General features: G+C 46.9%; 1 protein-coding gene across 3 annotated transcripts in view; it reads left to right on the top strand.

The window, feature by feature from the left end:
* The first annotated feature begins 1,810 nt into the window (after nucleotides 1-1,810).
* Nucleotides 1,811-10,788, top strand: part of SPTBN1 (spectrin beta, non-erythrocytic 1) — a 134,902-nt gene continuing 125,924 nt past the window's right edge. The window contains exon 1 of one of the 3 annotated variants that reach the window (XM_035565501.2): nucleotides 1,811-1,933. The gene's annotated coding sequence lies outside the window, so the exon portion shown is untranslated. Of the gene's footprint in view, nucleotides 1,934-2,050; nucleotides 2,237-10,788 lie in introns of those variants that run through there. The other 2 variants (XM_050710061.1, XM_035565500.2) reach the window with 2 other exon arrangements.

Here is a 10,788-nt window from a genome sequence, read left to right as displayed (position 1 = left end):
GGTTTGCAACTGGAATTATTCTTGTTGTTAAGTGATTGAAGGCTCGCTCATGTTACGTTTTTAGTACCACCATTTGCATTACATAGAAGCAAGTATCTTCTAGTATTTACCTAGAAACCTCGATCATGGTCTCTGATGGTTCAAGATGTTGTAAAGAACACCAAAGTGGCCTGTTTTAGATGTTTTATAATTTAAGGGTGCAGCTACGCAAGCTGACGGAGCTGATCTAACTGTTTGCTGCCACTTAAAGGGAAGGTCCTACTCCCTTCTTCCCCTCCAGTTCCTCTGATTTCCTCAGCCAGGTCACTGAGCCAGCGCAGAGCTGCTCTCTTCTCGCCAAATTTGGCTTTACCACAACCAGAAGAAATCAGTGGGCCACCAGAACCAGTGCAAGAAAAGGAGGAGGGGAACAGGGCTGTCCCTGAGCTGTTTTGTTTCCATCGCATCCCAAGAGTTGGACAGCAACCACCACAGACGACAGATATGGAAGTACCAGTTCTCGTCAAGCTCATAACTGTGGTCAAAATTCTTGTAGGTCTCGTGATGGTAGAACATTTGAAAGGAGTTTTCTGAGTAGGGAGCTTTTTCCAAGTTTGAAGGACTTGGGAGTGAGTGAAGGTGTGAGGTTTCTTGTCTCAGACCATGGGCAAGCGAAAGGTGGGAGCTGATGCTGGCTATGGGCAGGTGCAGGGACAGATGAAATTGTGACCTGTCAGTTCATGCCTGATCTGGGAAGCGAGGCTAGTTCCAAATGGCAGGTGAGGAGAACGAACTGGTAGCAGCATTTGGAGTGAGTCCAGGCAGGCAAGGCTGTATCTGTGAAGGATACTGGAGCGTTGTAGCTGCAGCTGGGAAGTGAGGTGACAAGAATCCAGGTGAGAGCACTGGCCTCCTGGCTGGGAAGGAGGGACGGGGTCCTAGGCCTGGGCTGGACAAAAAGAAAGGGGCAAAGAACAGCTAAGGAAGGTGTCCAGAGCAGAGACCAGAGTGACAAATAAGCTCGTGATATTGGCCTGCTTGGTTGTGGGTTGGGAGCCCTCTCTTCTTTGCATTTGAACTACTGGCTTGCCATCCTTGAAGTGCCAAAAGGACAGAGAAAGAATTTGGGAAGGGTGAGCTTAGAAATAGAGGGGTAGATCACAGAGAGAGCGCTTCTGAATCCACCTGTTATGTGTTGGGTTTTGCGGGCCCAGTTCATCTCATGATAGTACTGGAGGAACGACGGATGGACCAACGGTGGCTTGGTGTTCTCGCCTTTTTCTTTTAAGGATGGTAAACACTTGTGCATAACTGTGTGAGCAGGGAGGGGCTGGGGAGTGAGACAAGGAGACAGGGAGCAGGCCTGGGGGTGTTAGGGCAGCGTGGGGCACGGAGGGAAGGTGCGTGGTGTGCCGGCAGCTGGCCGGCCAGGCGGGCAGCATCCTTCCCGCAGCGGGGCCGCCAGGTTGGGCTGGGGCCTGAGGCTGCGGCGGGGCGGGGGGGGGCACACCCGGGACGGGGTGTGCCCGGGGCTGACAGCAGCGGGGAGCAGCACCGGAGGAAATGGATGCTGGGGTCGAGCCAACATTGTCTGCGCGATAGGCGAGGATGTGACGGGAGGAGGGGCGCGGAGCGAGCGAACGGAGGCAGGAGAGGGGGCGGCGGGCGGGCAGGGCCGGGCCGGGCCGGGCCGCTCTGCAGCGAGGGGCCGCGGGGAGGCGGCCGGGGCTGCGCTGGGCTGGGCGCGGGGCGAGGCGAGGCCGCGGCACCGCCACCACCACCACCACCAGACCCGCCGCCGACAGCCCCCGCTCCAGGCAGCCGCCGCCCCGCCCCGGGCCCGCCCCTCTCCGCGGCCGGGCGCAGCGCAGCGCAGCAGCGCCGGGGGCTGCGGGAGCCGCCGCCCGCTGCAGCCAGCGGGGAGAAGCCGCCGCCACCCGGGCAGCGCGCACAGGTACGGCCGGCTCCCGCAGCCCCACCGCAGCCTCACCCCCTCCGTCCCCCGCCGCCTCCTCCTCCTCGTCCGCCGGGCCCGGCGCGGGGCCGCCCGCCCGCCCCGCTCCGCCCTGCGGAGGCCCCGGCCTCTCCCCGGGGGCCGCGGCCGCCGCCCCTGCCGTCCCCTCCCCTGCTCCGCCGTCCCCTCCCCGCCGGTGCCGCGCAGCCGCACGCCCCGCCGCGGTGCGGAGAGCCGCGGGAGCGCCGCGGGAGCGCCGCGGCTCGGGAGCGCTGCTGCTGGTGCTGGGCTGTCCCCCCCGAGGTAGGGCTCCTCTCCTGCGCTGGCCTGGGCGGGAGAGCAGCGGGGTGGGGGCCGGGGCCGCTGCGGGGCTTTGTATGCGCGAGTGGGGGCGATGCCCCCGCGGCGCCGTTCACCTTCAGCAGCACTGGGGCTGCTGCTGTGACTGTCCCCATCCCCTGCATGCAGCACCCTTCCGCACTTTTACCCTCCAGTGAGGGCACAGTCGACGGGCATGATGCATGGCCCCGATTTCATTATTCTGTAGATAGCCCTTGCAATTTGATGGATATAGGCCTGCTTTAACAACAAAAAAAAAAACATGGCAGGCTTCTGCTAGACAGTGTGGGACTGCAGCAGCTCTGAAAAATCCTTGCTCATAGCACTGGGGGCTGACCTTTAATTTAGCTAGCCCTCTTTTAAGAACGATTCTTCTACTGTCCAAGTGCATGAGCCAAAAACAGAGTAAGCAATTCAATTTGTAATTTTGATGTTTTTGGTTATAAAATGGTTATAAAATTTTGGTTATAAAATGTAACTTGTGTTTAAAGAAGGTAAGGACTTGTATTTCTAGACTGTACCTACGCACCATCATTCTTAGGTATAAAACCTAATGCTTGAATGCTCGATATCAGAAGCAAGATCGCTGTAAGAGGAAATGAACATAAACTGCCGAGATCTGGAGCATTCAGTACAGCCTTCGGCCCTTATTGACGGGGTAGAAATATCATGAAACCTGCTTACTGAACTGTGTAGCCAGTTTAGAAAAAAATAAATGTTACTCATTCAGCCCTGGGAAAAGACATCTTGGGGAACAATGCTCCCAAGCTGCAGGATTATAGAGGCCGGTCTTGTCAGGTAATTTATTCAGAGAGATATCAGTCGTGTGAAGACATCAGGGGAGTTTGTGACTCCTCAGGCCATTGCAGAAAATCTCATCTCGCATGTACTCAGAAGCCTCTGGAGAGAGAGAGGAGGTGAAAATGGCATGGGAGAAAGAAAGAGCCAGGGTGGGTGTGATGGCAGCTAGGTGCAATTCCTGAAGCAGTGTTATTTCCCGTTGCCATTGGATGTTCTCCACGAAGCCCTTTCTCGGTGAAACAGCAATGGCTGTTGTGATGCCTGCATGACTTAGCAGTGGCTGTAGGGCTCTGGGGAGTGGGTGGGCTAGCTGGCTGGCTAATGTGACACAACCAGCGCTGAACAAATAAAATGGGTAGGGAACGTTTTGTTGCTTCACATAGTAGCATAAGCTTGGTACTGAAAAAGAGGGCAGGTTTTAGACGAGTAGCCCCTTTTGCGTTTTTCTGTAATGCAGATTAAGTGCGGTAAATGATTAAAAAAAAAAAACAGAATGCAGCATTTTTGTGTGAAATAGGGGCTTGCAGCAGTTTTTGTGGCAAAAAGCTTTACAAATGCTGTTTCATCCCTGTCTTGTCATGAATCCTACAGCTCTGGGGATTATTGTGTGTTACTGAACTCTGCCTGCACACAAGTGGAGCAGAGAGGGGGCAAAGCACTCATGCTACATGTATGGAGACCTGAACACTGCTCTTCATCTTTCGAACAGCCCTTTTATGTAGGCGTACCAAGCCATTTCATAAAAGATGTTTTGTTTTTCCTTCAACATATATAAAATTTAATCAGTTAAACCTCCTTTATTGGATGGATTTATTTTTAATGTGCATCAGTTACAGGATTTAATATTTGTAGTTGGATTACTTGTAAAATAAGCAATGCATTTCACTTGTGAGGAGTGCAGGGGCGTATTTTGTGGAACGCAGATGAGGTGGCCTATTTATGCAGATGTCTAAGGCTCATTGCAAAGGGTATCTAGACAGTTAATCTCTATAGGTACCAAAATTCCTTAGTCATCTGATCTGGGCATACGTTAAAAACCAATACAATAGTTTATCATTGCCCATTACCCATGAGTCAGCTCCAAATCCAGGCTGGCATCTCTGGCCAGAGGCCTCCTGCTCGCTCTTTCACATCTCTAGGAAAACCTTTGTAAAATGCCGTGTGCTGGCTGCGGGATCTGCATGGCCTGAACCAGTGTGAGGAGCCAGCAGTAGCACCTTGGATCTTTCTGACTGTCAGTTAAACGAAGAGGCTGTGAAATAGAGCAATGAAAGTTAATTTCTGTGGTGTGTGATGCACACCATGTAGTGGAAACTTGGGACGAGAGCAGGCTGGTGCTCCATGACCGAAGCTGTGCAGAGCCATATAGGGCTTTTCTGAAACACGAGCTAGTGCTGTGGGCTTGCTCCTGTTCCCAACTGATGAAGCTGGGGCGTTTGCCAGTACATTGGTCCCTTACCTCTGCATGAGCTCATGGCAACTTGCCCAAGTCAAACCAGAGGGAATCTAGCCCAGAGATATAAAACGTGAAAATCTAGTTGTCCTCTCTGGCTTTCTTGTGTGTTTATGACTTAGAAATCATCTCGTGTCTGATTGTTATCACCAAGTAACACTTGCCTGGTGAAGCAAGTGTCGGAGCTGAAACGTGTGTACCGTCAAATGGCACCGAGGTATAATCAGCGTTCTGCAAGGAGACTGCATTGAAGACTGATTTCCCCAGTGCTGTTTTTTTTTCCCACATGTGGTTTTCATTTGTCAGATTTTTATTATTATTCTTAAAATGATCTGTTGTGAATTTGTTTTTCTAATGAACGTGAGTACAATGTTGCAGCAACTACAGCTGGACCTTTCAAGGCTTTGCCTTCCTCTAATGAAAAAACGGTTACAGAGATACTGCGTGGAAGGCTTTTTATTTATGCTTAGTAGATCTCATCTTATTTAACAGCTTTAACAGAGTGATACAGATTAATTCTGTGTATTTAAGCAGTCAGCTTTTTTTCCTAGTATGTCCAGCTTTATTTCTTTTTCATCTATTGTTTAATTCCAGATACAGTTCTTACTGTCTATTTCTCATTAAAAAGCTTGGCTTTGCATGGGAAGAACTTTCCTATGTATTGTTGCTTGATGGTTGAGTTCAAAACAGATTTTATAGTTCAGAAAGATGGCAAGGGAGGGTAGGTTTGCATCTGCAAGCATTATTTCTACTTGCAGTAAAAATATATGTCATTAAGTAAAGATAAACACCCATCTCTAACCTTTGTGCTCAGGAATGGAAACATCTTTGTGTGGCCAAGGACAAATTAAGGTTGAGGAGTATCTTGAACTATTGTTTTTCAGCACCATTCTCTGCCTCTTCTCTGAAATAATTTTTTCATGTTGAACAATGAAAATTTGCGGATGTTCTTAGTTTTTCATGCTTTTCTGCTTTCTTCTTGCTTTTCTCTATATTTTTGTACACACATATTTCTTTCAAGTAGGGTGTTTTTTAGACACATCAAGAATCTCTTTGACAAGTCACTGCTTCCACTAGAGAAATGTGTTATGCTGTTGTGCAGTCATTTTTATTTCACAATCTTTTGAATGTGCTAAGCATTAGAACTTCAAAAAGAAATGGTATGTCAGTTTGATTTATTCAGCAACCTTCTTGCATGAAGAGGGCAGCAAGAACCAAACAGAAGAGACGCTCAGCATGAAAATCTTGTGCCAACAGATGCTAACACACACCTGTTAAGAGACTACGAATAGACGAGCAGGCCATACCAGTCATGCCGTTGGAACAGGAGAGGTGTGTCATTAATACCCTGCTCAGAGATCTAAAAATATACTGCTGTGAATCTGTTCACAGGTAAATGTTCCAAATTAAGTAGCTTTTCTCTTTACTGGAGTTCAAAACATATGCTGTTCGTTTCTTTGGAAGAAGTGGCCAGATCCTGAAGCTACACCTGCTGAGCAATTGGCCTATCATCTGTGAAATGTATTCAGAGATGTTCTTGGATTGAGTCTCCTGTTCTTGCTCACATATCCACAGCTGTACATAACAAGAAAACATTTCTGCTCTGGTAAAGTCATACTGCTTGGAGCTACTATATGTGTAACAATATGAAACAGGAATGCCTTTGCAAGTAATTGCAGAGGCTGTGGACTTGCCATTGAATAAGACGTGCAAAGAAGAATTTGCAAAGTGTCGTGATTTCTTTGTTTGTTCTTCTTGTTTGAAACGGGAAAAAAAATTAAAAAAATGAAGGAATAGGAATTGGCCGACAGCTCCGTTACATTGTTAGAGTAGCCACCAGGTTTGGTTTTATGAATCATGACTCAGCATGGTTGTGAGAGGGTGGAGCCATCCCTGGGACTGCTTCAGTCAGGGGTGGGCTCTGCAAACGGGCTATAGGAGGGGCTATATGTGATATATTGATAGATTGTGAAGATTCATAGTTGCATATGTATTTAAAAAGGTTTAATTTGGCTGTCATCATATGATGGAAGATGTAATCAGAGATGAAGATATGCAGACCTACTGCAAACAAAACGAATTTTTATTTACTGCTTCATTGCCCACATGATTGGATAACACACAGGTTAATCTATTGGAAGGAGCCAACTTAATGAATGAAGTGCTCATGCTTCGTGTGTTCAGTTCCACTACAGAAAGTGGCTGAATGGCTGTGATCCTTCCTAGCCTTACTCCCTATGAATTAGACGCTTTATTTCTGGCTTTTAAAGTTTTCATTCAGCTTTCTTAAAACGCAGCTTCATGTTAAGATGATGGCCACGCTAGCAACTTGTGATCCAGGACTCGGGGTGGGTGCCTGCGAAGGTCAGGAAAGCTCCTGTCCTATCCTGCCCCGCCCCAGCCTGGGGCTTTGCAGAGTGTCATTTTCAGCTTTCCACTTGCTCGGAGGCGCTGGCGGCAGTGAGCTGCTGCGAGGTGCTCAGAGGGGACGCGGCGGCTCCCTGTGGCAGCCTGGCCCCAGCGCTGTAAGGTTACGCTGATTGCTGAATTTGATATTGGGCAGACATTTCTCCCAGGCCAGACAGATTGGCATCTCTGGGAGGGCTTTCACCTCCAGTGTGGGATTCAGCTCCCTGTAGTCTTCTGGTCCCAAGTACATGGTCAAGGTCTTCTACAAGGTGCTGTGGAGACTTCTTGCTGTCAAGCAGTGATTTGGAACTGCTTGCATTTTTGGTAATTGTAAGTTACTGCTATCTGATCCTGAATTCATTTTGTCTTTCTGTTGGTTGATTTATTATAGAATGGCATGGAGTGACTTGCTTTTGGTTCTTCCCGTGTCATGATGAAAGGGAGCCTTGTGTCTGTAAGAAAGAGCAAGAAAGCTGCCCGTGTATGTTGTGGCATAGGGTGCTGGAAGTGGTGGCTGGCTGGGAAGGTCTGGAGCCTGCTTTACAACGGAGCTCATTTGTGGTTACTGCAGTAATGCAGAGCAGATAATTCAGTTCTGTGCAATATGACCAAATGCTTATTTTTTCTACTCATGAAATGAATTTTGTTTAGCGCCTAGACACCACAAATGCTCCAGCTAATTACAGCAAGTAGCTCCTCTAGTTTTTAGCTTAGAAGAGAAAGGGTGCTGCCTGCTATATCTAAATTACCCTACTGGAGATAAGTTTATTTTAACACCTACAGGTTTTAGTTTGGGCATCTGAGTTTGGAAATGTTAACTTCTGTCTAAACTAGTTATGAGGTTTTCTTCCCAAGGGCCTTCACTGACTTTTCTCTTAGTAAACAAATATTTAATTAAAGTGTTTAAGGGTGATCTATAGGCAGCCTCTGCAGATGGAAAGCTTTGCACCGGTGGGTAGCTCGTGCCTCCAGGATGCTAATGGCATATACGTTTATAGCAACACTGGAATGCAGTATGGAGCTAATAATTCTAGTCTGCTTGGAGAAAGCAGTTTTTGCCTCATACTACCAAATTACTGGCTTCTGTGCTTTTGGAAAGGTGCCTTGGGCCTAAATCTGCCTATGGAAGTCAGTGGGCGTTCTGATCCAGGAGGATCAGCCAGTAGAGCACCCTTTGTTTAACCCTGTGGTGTGCAGGGTACCAACGAGGAAGTCAGGAATGCTAGGGATTTTATTTCCCACTCTGCCACTTCAGTTACACAAAACGGGAAAGCAAGGGAGTTTGGCAGCATACGCTAGTTTGGGGTACCCATTGTTCAGCAGGAGGAAGCCTGAACTTTCAAAGAGGTTCCACACCTCTTGAGATTTCAGTGGTCATTTGTTCAGCCTGACTGAGAGATGATTCCTTGGGGAAAAAAAGGTTTTGAACTACTATGCTGCAGTTTCCCTTAAGAAAACATGTATTCCTTGTTCAAAAATTCTGTAGAGTCAATATGTAATAAGGATAACTTGAATTACTTTTGTAAATTAGTGGTACTTTGTACTTCTTCCTAGCCTAGTTATTTTAACATTCGCTTTATTTTTGTAACTTTAAATATTGTGATATTTTTCTGCATATAGGACTATGAATAATTTCCTACTTTCACAATAGTCAAAAGTGAATGGATTAACTGCTGAATTTTTTTGTTACTTATAGAATAACATACTTTCTATTGCAATTTTGAATGTCTTTAGGAGGCCAAATCCTAAATCTGTTTTAAAAAAAAATTCTGGTTGACTTTGGTTGACTGGTTTGCACCAGTTGAAAATCTGTCTTGCAGCCTCTTAAGTTTTGACAAAAACAAACAATGGAGCCTGTTGTATTTTACTCCCTTCTATGTTTTTGGCATCACAGAAGCTTTTCCTGATTGTTTTTCTCATCTGAAGGCTGATTGTACTGAGTGACCTCTTGCTAGTAAAGGGTGGGCCACTTTATGTGGGAAAGTCTTAGTCAATGTGTCTGGGAGATAAGTGGGCCTGCATCCCAACAAGTGCTGTGCATTAAATGCCGGAATGTGCTGGGGATCTGCCAGGAGATTGGAAGCAGGACTATGCGACAAGCGCGAATGCAGTCACACTCTCCTTAAAATAGTACTCTGGATAACAGGAGATCTGGAAAGTTATCACTTACCTCATTTTAGCACAAATTCTTTCCTAAAAATGGATTATAGACTGAGGGTTCAGGGGGATTTTTTTTTGTTATATATATTCTGTTTACATCTTAGGGCTGTTGTGGTCTCTCGCAAGTCTTTAACCAAAGGCAGGCTAGGAATGCAGGTACGAACGAAAAAGCTGTATTGAAACCGTAGAAGTGAAGCCCAAACCCCTCAGTCCCAGCTTAGGGACTGAGCTGTTACCCAAATGAGAAAGGAGACCAGTTTGTGTCTAGTTGAGCTTAGCAGCAGCAGCTTCAAGTTAGTCTTGAACTGTCTGGAAGTGTGAAGACAGTGAGAGATCAGTGCAGTGGCCTCAGACATGCCTCAGCTGGCTGTCGGTAACGGGATTTTGGTACAAGATGATGTGTGCAAGTAATCAGTGTTTGGATATTAAAAGTGGTGGTTTACCACCGCAGACCGTATATGGTTTTGTTTAAGGGCAAAAATAAGCAAATTTGACTTACATCCATTTGTCAAATTTGTCGACGGAAGAATCTGATCGTGCGGCTTTAGTCATTGGCATAAGCCATTTAAAGTTAAAACCTGTGATGCCTAAATTAGTTTCTTACGGGAAGAGAGTGAGTTAGCTTCTAAATGGGATAACATGAGGAAAGTGCGGGGGCCGGGGCTGGTCATTTGGAGCAAGGTTGTAATGTACTGAGTCAGCAGGTGGTTGTGTTCAGCCCGGTGGTAATCTGCTGTAGGAAAGTATGGACTGAAAGAACTGTTCCCTGGATGTGCGAGCGCATTGCTGCAGGGACCTTGGCAAGGAGCTTGGTAAAAGGAAAAACAAAAGTGGAAATGTTTGGGAATAATGAGATTCAGAGAAGAAAGTGTGCACTACTGTAAGCCGTGACCTTCCAGTGTGTGCAGTTTTCAGGACTAGCAGCGTGTGTTGTACTTTTGAAAAGGCAAAGGGATTACCTCATTTGTGGAAAAACACCCGTCAGCCTTTGATCTGCTCTGGAAGCCTGGGATCAGTTTAGCTCTTGAAGACCACAAGATGTGACTGCCTTCATGTCTGTACCACAGCTGAAATCTCTGGCCCCAGGTACTAGGCTGGCACAGCCTGTGCTCAGAGCAGAGCAGGTTTGTGTCCCCTCTGCGGCAGCCCTTGGGCTTCTGAGGGCTGGGGGCTCCCTTTGTGTAGCAGCAGCTGCAAGGCTGCCTAAGTTGTGCTGGTTTGCCATGTGTTGGAAAAGGAAGGCTGCCATTCCGGCTCATGGCAATGTGGGGCACAGGATATGCTCCAAGAGTTGTTTTGGGGGAGGATGTGGAGTACCAGATACACTGCTCTGCACCATGGGGGGATTTCCTGACCCTAGCTGGCCCAGTAAGCCAGCTTTACAGCTTTGCATCACTGGAGTGCGTAAAGTAGCTTTATTGCTGGTCAGGATCAGGCTCCAAGGAGTGATGCTTGCATAAAACGCAAGTGAAAAAGGTAAATAAAGTAAAAAAAAAAAAAAAAAAAAATCCATGTTGAGCTTCACTGAGATTTCTTTTCAATCATTTATATCTTTTCATTATTTCTACATATTAACAGGCATAAAAATTTACAAAAATTGCATGATTTAAATAAGAGATGTGAAAAATGGGTAATAATACATTCAACTGCCATGGGGACCGGAAAGATGATGGAAGAAAGTTATTTTTAGAGA

Source organism: Cygnus atratus, chromosome 3 (assembly GCF_013377495.2).
Source record: "Cygnus atratus isolate AKBS03 ecotype Queensland, Australia chromosome 3, CAtr_DNAZoo_HiC_assembly, whole genome shotgun sequence".
Lineage (NCBI taxonomy): Eukaryota > Metazoa > Chordata > Aves > Anseriformes > Anatidae > Cygnus > Cygnus atratus.
Note: the sequence above shows the minus strand (reverse complement) of the source record. Positions and strands in the feature narration are given on the sequence as shown.